The sequence below is a fragment of the Bidens hawaiensis genome, unplaced genomic scaffold (genome assembly GCF_021521415.1).
Source record: "Bidens hawaiensis isolate Kalapana, Puna unplaced genomic scaffold, B.hawaiensis_p1.1 tig00004007_1, whole genome shotgun sequence".
Lineage (NCBI taxonomy): Eukaryota > Viridiplantae > Streptophyta > Magnoliopsida > Asterales > Asteraceae > Bidens > Bidens hawaiensis.
Genome location: NW_027491235.1, coordinates 434,892 through 444,602, shown reverse-complemented (window position 1 = coordinate 444,602; position 9,711 = coordinate 434,892). Strand labels below are relative to the sequence as shown.

Sequence of the window (9,711 nt, the reverse complement as noted above, 5' to 3'; positions counted from 1 at the left end):
TTCACCGGCAAAACTCACTCTCCCTCCTTGAACAGGTTTCAAATCGTGTAACAAGTATTTGTTACCCGTCATGTGCCAGGAACAGCCGCTATCTACAACCCAAAGATTGTTGGCAGCCTTGTTCAACTGTTCCTGCACAATAAAGCAAAAGATTAGAATTTAGGGACCCAAGACCAATTGGTCTTGGATCTATACATCCCAAACTTTGGCTTTCCAAAGTTAGTATCTTGATAATTCCTGTAAGTCCTATTAGGATACCTCCTTGATGATTAATTGTGAGGCCTTCCAAACCTTTGTGAATTGAAAGAATTATAGCTTGTGGTTTGGTTATTAGCAGTGTAAAACTGAGATTTGTTTCTATGAAAACCTGAATTAGTCACATTTTTGAATTTTAAATGGTTTTCATTTTTAGCAGCATGATAATTACTATTAGGCTTATTCTCAGTTTTAGTAGGCCTTACACATCTGAATCGCTGCTTCAGAGGGCAATCTGCAACTAGGTGCCCTAATTGATTACATCTAAAACAACACCTATGCTCAACTTTTTTATCAACCGGTGTTTTAGATGTCGAGGCTTTATTACCGCCCGTTCGTCTCACATATGGTGGGACGTACAGGTTGAGTGGAGTACTCTTTTTATTCGTCTTATCTTTCTCTCCACCATTGGGTAATACCACCTCCTCTTTTGCCTTACCAGACTCGGATGACTTATCCGAATCCGATGAGACTGGACTTGGATCAGAAATTTTAACACTTGAAACAGGCGAACTTGTTTCGCCTCCACTAACATTTGGTTCTTTACAAGTTACTTTAACTGGTACTGTCTGAGCAACCTCAAAGTCAACAGATTTCTGAACACTAGGGTTAAAAGTGTAATTGTGATTATAAGGTGGTGGAACCTCATGATAACCGATTCCTCCTCTCTTAGCAGAGGAACCTTGATCACTAACAAGGTGATCAAGAATAGCCGAGGAATTTCTGAATTGCTCTAGTTTTCTATTCAGTTCCACCACTTTTACCTGGTGATCGGCAATCTGTTTTTCTCTATCAGCAATTAGTTTGGTTTTTTCCTCCAAAACTTCATAGCTTAAATTAATCACTTCAATTTTCTCAGCAAGTTTTGTTTTTAGACTTTTAACATCTTTTTCACAAGCTTTTATTTTGACTTTATAGCTATTTTCTCTTGCTTTTGTAAAATGATGATCTTCTTTTAGGGTTTTAAATTCAGCATCCAACCTAACATACTGATCGGTTATAGTTGCTAATTGCTCAGACAAGTTTTCACATTTAGAGCATGTAGGTTTAAAACATACCTCGGAGAGCTGGTCATTAACGTCTGCCATAAGAGCTTTTTCTTCTCCGGTAACCTTCTCATTTTCTTCAGTTTCAACCTTCGCCAAATTTGCCTGCTCAAAAGTTTCTTTAGAAAGCAGGTTCCAGTTGTATTCACCATCTTCTCTGGACATCATTGCGCTATAATCTTTAGAACCCCCACTTTGCTGTGTAGACCTGCCCTGACTTCGTTCCACACGCTCATTCCTGCATTCCTTAGCAAAGTGACCGTTTTGCTGACAATTGTAGCATCTCACCTTCGTCTTGTCAAACCCTGGCTTTCCACCGACAAACTTTCTCCCGGTCTTCCTCATAAACTGCTTCACTCTTCTTACAATCATGGCCATCTGCCATTGCAGATCCATTTCCTCCAGATCATCAGCATCAATCTGGTCATAGTCTTCATCCAACATAGCTGGATCAACAACCTTCCCTTGAATGTAGTTCTCATAGGAAGCAATAAAAGAAGCATAGAGACCAAACTGCTCTTCAGCAGACTTGACACTCATAGGCATCTTGGAGTAGTTGTTGCTGGGAATACTTGGAGAGCAACTACTCTTGCTTACCTGGGGTTGAGAACCACTCGATCCACCTGCTACATAGCAAACATCACCATTTGTGTTGACTGACACATGACCCTCATGTGATGAGTTTGCGCCCGACTCTCCCTTCGAGTAGTAGGCAGCAGATTCAGTCTTCGATCTTGAGCTAGTGTTGACTTTAGCTCCATACATACCTGGATCTTGAACCTGATCCATAGGTGTCTCCTTTCTGACCATGTTAAGCTCAAAGGTTCTGAGCATGTTGACTGCCGTTTCTAGATCATATGTGGGAAAGTCTTTGTCTTCCCTCATCAGCACAGTGTACATCTCCCATTTTGGTGGGAGAGCATCTAGAAGCTTCTCAACTATTTCTTCTTCTCGGTAGGAAATTGAATAGTTGCTCAATTCAGTCATCAGATGGTAATATCGAGTGATAATATCATCTAAAGATTCATTCTTCAAATACTTGAAGACTGAGAACTGGGTTTTGAGCAATTTTATCTTTGAAGCACGGATTCCTACATTCCCTTCAAATTTGTTCTCAAGAGCTTCCCAAAGGTCTCTTGCTGACGTGTACTTTCTAAACGTATGAAGGATCTCTTGTGGAAGAGCCATAGTAATAGCAGCATGAGCCTTGCTCTCGGCCTCATACATCTTTTTCTCTTCTTCTTCCATTTTGCTATACTTTTTGATTTGATCACGACCTTCATACTCCATAACTGGTGGAATATAACCATCCTGGATGCATACCCACATCTTCGCATCCTGGTATTTGACGTATTGTATGAACCGATCCTTCCATGCAACGAAATCGGTTCCCTTCAGCAATCTTGGGGCCTTAGTAGCTGACCCTGCTTCAACTTCCATCTTCACTAACTCAGAGATGTTAATCGACGACATCTTTCCCGAAATGTAAGAAACCCGAAAAAAATCAAAAAAAAAATTTCTGAAAAGTACTGTAGGCGAAGTTACGGATAACTTCGCTTAAGCCTTAACTTCGCCGCTGATTAACTTCGCTGAAGAACTTCGCTGATGATTAACTTCGCTTAAGGTAAGCGAACTTATGAGTTAGGCGGAGTTGTAGAGAACTTCGCTGAATTAGGCAAACTTGAGAAGGTAGGCGAAGTTGTGGATAACTTCGCTTAACCTTATATCTTCGCCGAAACCCTACGTATCCTGACGACAACTTCGCCTGATGAACACGGACGTTTTTGCAGATCTGAAATCTGGATTTTACGAGGTTTTTGACGGTGCAAAGGCTTGAACACGATGGTAGGAGGTAAGATTGACTCAAAAACACAGAAAACACGTCCCGCGAATAGTCGAAACGGGACGAATTCTACACCCGCGTGAATATCCCGAACCACACAATCGAGCAAATGCTCTGATACCAATTGTAGGTTCCCTGGACGGATCGCACGAGATATCTCGGTCTACTCAGGTGCGGAATCCCTGCGTAGATCGTTACGAGTATAGAACACGAATTACACGAACACACGAAACACGAACACACGTTATATTATAACTCAAACACGTGATGTAATATCACCGTTACAGACTCTCGTCCTCACGTTACAATGAACTCGAACCACTGACACGAACTTAAACGACGATTATAATCAAGCCATAACCTAGGACTATTTATACACGACAACTTCGCCTGGCATGTTCAGGCGAAGTTGTCCATAACTTCGCTTGACTAACAAGTTCGCCTGTTAAGCGAACTTGTCAGTAACTTCGCTTAAACATACAAAACATAATTAAACATTACAGACTCGATTACAGACACTAGACTACGAACTACTGACATTATGCACCAACAAGTAGGATATTCCTACTTGTCATACCCTAGATTGACACTACGCTTGAATGAGTTAGTTCTTTGCGAAATCACAATAACTTCTCCGCTTAATATTCCAATCTGACACTTCCTTTATGCGCCAGAATAAGTGAAGTTATCTTTTTATGCGTGTGATACTTAAATGTTGTGTAAATACTAAAACAAAGACAAGTAGTCATCTTAGCTCTTGAAAAAATTTTAATACACCCATTATAAACACGCGATCTCAAATCTTGGATGAAGATCGAACTACGCTACTACCTCAGTAATCACTAAACCACCTTTATGATTAGAGGCACATTGGAAATTTTGAGTACACAGTCATTTATGGCATATTCATAGTCGTTCATTAAGCCCCAAAGTTACATGTATACGTATAAATTTTGTTAACCCCCATGTTTCAAAATTCTTATCTAATGGACAAAAGATAAGTTATCGTCAACTAATAAATTGTCCATAAAGATTATATGACGGTGATGCTATTTTCACAAAATAACAGTATATTACCAACTTTAAATTTTCTTGGCGGAATTAAGCAAAGTGTGATTTCTCTCACTACCGATAATGATGATGAATACAATCATACCCTTAAAACTCCAAACTCTCCAACCTAAGAACAAAATTATGGATCATCGTCCAGCAAAAATTTACAACTCAAATTCTAATAATGAAAACGTTGACCCTAATTCGACGTAACATAATGATCTTGTGAGGATAAGTCGTCAAAAAAAATGTGTATCCGTACTCGATTTATGTCAAAAAGGATTTTCGATGCATTGATACCATAAAGTCTAAATAAAAAGTTATTGGGTTTACGAAACCTAGTTACTTGAATAAGGCTTATTGTAAAAGCCTACGATAAAAATCTTGTAAGGCCATTGTTATATTATGTTGTCTACTACTTGACTCTAAAATGACACTTGGTCATTTGCCAAATCTTTGAAAATAATATGTATTTCAAACTCTTGTTCGCTCTCTACTTTTAGACTTTAATCGCAAGTTGAAATTTCAGTCGATTTATAAATTGCCCAGAACAATAAATGTATGATCTTTCATCTGGAATTCATCACCTATGATCTCGTTATTTTCTTCCGTTAGTAATGATGACTAACACGTAGTTAGTACTAATACCATTACTTGGTATCAAGATTTCGTAAAATAGGATTATAATTAACACTACTCTTTGTTAATTCGAACCGAACCTCCTTGGTGCTCGTAGCACTCGAGTTTGTCAGTAAGATTGAACAATTTTTATCTTAAATTCATCCTAACTTCAAATTCAGTCATTAGTTACATGACATGCATCATGAGCATTCTTACTAATGCTTAGTCATATCTGTGTGACACACTAACTCTATGGTTTAAAGAATGAAACCTTCGTTAACCTTTTTCTTCAATGAATATGTTGGTCTAATGTAAAGGGAACCCACCCTTGTTACTATTAGGCCCCATTCAATCTACTATTTCAGATGTATTGCGTATATACACTAATCTTGTCATTTCTTCATATAGCATAATATTGTTACCAGTTCAACAAACAATGATGGTTGCCGCTGACAATAGCGGATTAATGTATTATCTTGTCTATGCTTCCTTACAATTAAAGACAAGTATAGTCTCGTAAGACTTATGCTCGAACACAAAAATAAGTGTGATTTATTGACGTTCTATGCTAGGTTGATCCATTCCTTAGCTAGAGAAACGTTAAGTAATTCGGCACGAATTTGTTATAAGTATAATATAAAGCTTTTAAACACTAAGTATTAAATCTTAGTTGGATGCTTGTATTGTGAATTCATAGTACGTTATACCCAGTACTTACGTTATGAAAAAGTATGACAGTAGTTCATACATAAGTTCATGATCCGAATATCACGTATATCTATATATATGATCCATCTTCTTATACATTGTCACGCCAAATTATATATAGTCACGCTAAACTGTATATAGTGACGCCGAACTATGTAAGGCTTACGCTCTAACTTAACCAATTCGTGTTACATTCCCGGAAAACGTTTATGAGACAACATCTCTTTGTCAATTGAAGATAGTGTTAAGATGTTATCCTCGCATATTTATCAACTTCATCGTTCTTCGAATATCGTGCAACGTTTGCAACCACAATATTCTAAGTTCTTTAATTTTCGTTGTAGCTTCGTCTATAAATTTATTAATCCTGTTGTGGATTCATTCTTGCCATTCTATTTGATTCCAGTGTACATTATTTACACATGTTTCATGGGGAAGTAATATTAAACATTTATGTCCTTATGTAACAGGACATTTAGCATTTATGTCATACTGAATTAATATTGGAATATTGTGCCTATAGTATAATAGATCCGTTAGATTCTAAGAGATAATATTAGGACAATATTCTTTACGGCATGTCATAGAAAGAAGCAATATAAAAAGAAGGCGCTTACACAAATCTCTTTACAAGATAGAAAATGCACAGAATTGTAGCAGGCTGTCTAAAGATCGGCTAATACCATTTCGGAAAAGACTAGCTTCGAAGGATGACAAATATGGATGTAGGTATCGAGAAAATAAATTCCTCCTCATGTTGGAGATAAGATTAAGCAAAAAGAACTAGAGTTTAAACTAGAGGCAAGATCTAATAGTTTACTTCGATAGACTTATCTTGCGTTTGGACTTGTGCTTACATAATGAAGTAAAGTATGTGTTTATGCGCATCACAATTTCACTCAAAGATAGCTATTTAATTTATGATTTGGAGTTAATTAAAGATCTTGATAGAAAAACCCATACCATAATAAGTAGATCGCCCTACCGTTCCAAGCAATATTACCTTGCAATCAAGGAGAGACATTGATGTTAATACCGACTGAAGATTTCATTCAAATCAGAAACGTTCACCTTGTGATGACAAAGAATCTGAAAATCGGTAAGTTACCGGTAAGCTAGCAATATAAATAAAAGCATTAGAATGTTACACCCTCTAGGCTCAGTCGAATCTCAAGGACGAGATTCAAACAAGGTAGGGAGAATGTGATACCCAGAAAAATAAGACGTATTATTATATTCCATAAATGAGATTAAGACGTATTTAGACTGTGTTAAGTAAGAATTAAGACCATCAAGTTAAATATATCATATTATACTAAGAATGAAAGGAATATATTTATATTAAGACACATATGAAGTCGGAACGGATAAAGAAATTGTGGTGATATTTTATTAAGGAACGAACGTTTTCGGTTAAATGTGTGAATATTCAACCTGACATTCGAGAAAATGTCTATGAGTGAATCCATTTTAATATTTTAGAGGATTGAAAAGTGAGAATGTCGGCGAAAACGTGACTCAATTCTGAGTTATAACGGAACGGGAAAATGCAAATTACTATTTTCAAAAACGATCGATAACAGCCTATTAACGGATATAATAAGTTAACGAGACAAATTTAAGTCGAGAACGTAAGAAGAATAAGTATTTTGACGAAATGTATTTGAAAAATACAACGTCACGCGAAGTAACAGGATCGTTGGAGCGAGAAACCAAAACGCGATCGAAAAACTTATTTGAAACCGGCACTTATATAAGGTGGGTTACCCCACCATTATCTTATTTGAACAAAATATCTGCATTTTAGAGAGAGAGAGAGAGAGAGAGAGAGTAGAGAGAAGGCTGGGAATTCCGGCGGTGGTCGATGGCGGTCCGGCAGCAACTAGTGGTAGCCGGTGGTGGTCCGACGGCGGCCGACGGTGGTTCGGCGAGGCCGAGAGTGGCGATCGAAGTCCGTCTTCTACCCGAAACCATTTTTCAACGTCCCGAACGTGATATTAAGCTCTGATCGTCCTATATTTGAACTTAAGTTCGTTAAAAACTCGTTTAAAATCTGGACAGATTGTATTCACTTTGCATGTCTGCAAAGATTAGTCTATTACAGAAAATCTAACGGTCCGATTGTCTTGATTTTTATAAAGAGGTTTCATAACACATATATGATCGTTTTGAACGGTGGAGATGAGAATCGGAGTTCTTTAAGTTGGGATATAGACTAGTTTTCGTGTTCAGTTCGCTGGGTGTTTTTCTAGGAACACAGCAGTGAAGAACGGACTATTCCCGGAAATCCGGCCGTCGGATCGACCTGAAAATTTCGGTGAACCTTTATATCATATATATATATGATTCCACAAAAGGAATTGATGATCAGATTCCGGATGGTAAATTATAAGCCCCGTAAGTTTCTGGTCAGATTCTAAGAGAAAAACAGTTTACTAAAATGAGTTGCGTGTAGGTTTTGAGGTGTCGTATGGACGATCCGAGACTGCAGAAACGTTCGTGACGCAAAAACGAAGGCGTTGATGTACCCAGATCGTATTGCATGCGGGTGTTGAGCAGGTTCCGAGATTCGAATCGTACGCGAGGAGGTTTACCTTTATATCGTTAAGTGTTGAAAAAGTTAGATAACGAAAGATTCGAATAAAAATTTGTTATCAGAAATAATTTGGACAATGAAATATTGTTAATTAATATTTAAATAACTGTTGGTAAATACCGACTATTAAAAATGGTACAATCGAAACTTGGACGATTTTGTGTATTTTTATGATATAAAAATATATATACGATAGTTGGAAAAAATATTTATTTTGGATATCGATTTATAAAAGATTATTATATTTTACAATATATATATATTTATATATATATATACTTTTATTAAATAATGCCCAAGTTATAATTATAATAAATAAGACAAATGAGGATAAACGAGCTAAATTACGATACGTTCTTACTGGTATATGTGTATATGTGTTAATATATTTTGTGTTAAACAAAGGAATCCAGTTATCATTGGATAACTGTTCATAAGATTTTGACGTCAACTGGTTGTGAATTACATCGGGAGTGTTATTCGTGTTGAGGCAAATGTGAGTTTCACTATCGACCCCTCGTTTTCGAATCGATTTTTACTGTGTTTTGGGGGAATGACATATTCTTTGTATTGATATTTATATTGAAGTTTTATAAAGGCATCTTATTTACAAAACGTATCAAACGCGGGATGAGTCTAGTTGGCTAAATAACGGTTAACCCTAGAAAGGGGCCCAAAAATATGGGTAGATCTATCGGGGTGATGCCCCCTACTTCCATCGCGTTGGGTTAAAAGTAGGCGTTTTTTGAGTCTGGTATGTATCAGGTTATCAACGATGATAGTCATACGTAATTTTGTATTCTTTGCTCGTCTACAACAGCACGATTTGTTTAAGAAGTAAAATGCCTATTATTTTTGTGATGTAATGACGGTAGATCATTACACACGGGTTTGTGTTATAACGGGGCTAAAACATTATACATGGGATGTTTTTGATATCATTCAGGTTGTGATGACGATTACACACGAGGTGATATTGGTTTATAATGACAAAAGATAATTATATGGATGTTTTCGATTTATATATATATATATATATGGAATTGCTATTATGTTACTTGATTTATTGTCTTTTCAAGACGAATTATATGGACTTTTCGTTTGCCCTATTTTCATTCTATTATAGTATATGTAGTTATATATATATATATATATATATATGTTATTGTAAATATAGAGAAATTCACCAACCTTCGTGTTGATCGTTTATTGTAATATGTCTTTCAGGTAAATAAAGTATTGAAGCTTCATGGAGGGCGCGAGAAAGTGGATGTGGTGTGTTTGAATAGGAGTAAAATAATAACTTGGACTTGTAATAATAAAATCGTGTCTTTTGACACATGTAAACTTTGATCGTTGAGTAAAAGTCCAACTTTTGGGGTTGAAAATAATTGCCTTATTATGATTGGCTAAACGGCGTCTGTCACCACCCGAATGACTTAGTCAAAGTCTTCCGCTGTATTATATTAAGGTTTTCGGGGTGTGACACGTTCACTTTGCCCATCCATTTGAGGATGGTATGTTGTGCTCATATCGAGGCGGGTACCTAGTGTGTTATGTAGTGACTTCCAAAAGTGTGAAGTGAAACG

General features: G+C 36.8%; 1 long non-coding RNA gene across 1 annotated transcript; it reads left to right on the top strand.

Annotated features, from left to right (window-relative positions):
* Window positions 1-7,980: 7,980 nt before the first annotated feature.
* LOC143624985 (uncharacterized) lies at window positions 7,981-9,430 on the top strand. The gene is made up of 3 exons (XR_013152203.1): window positions 7,981-8,114; window positions 8,528-8,618; window positions 9,350-9,430. It is a non-coding gene; the product is annotated as an uncharacterized LOC143624985 (long non-coding RNA).
* The last annotated feature ends 281 nt before the right edge of the window (window positions 9,431-9,711 follow it).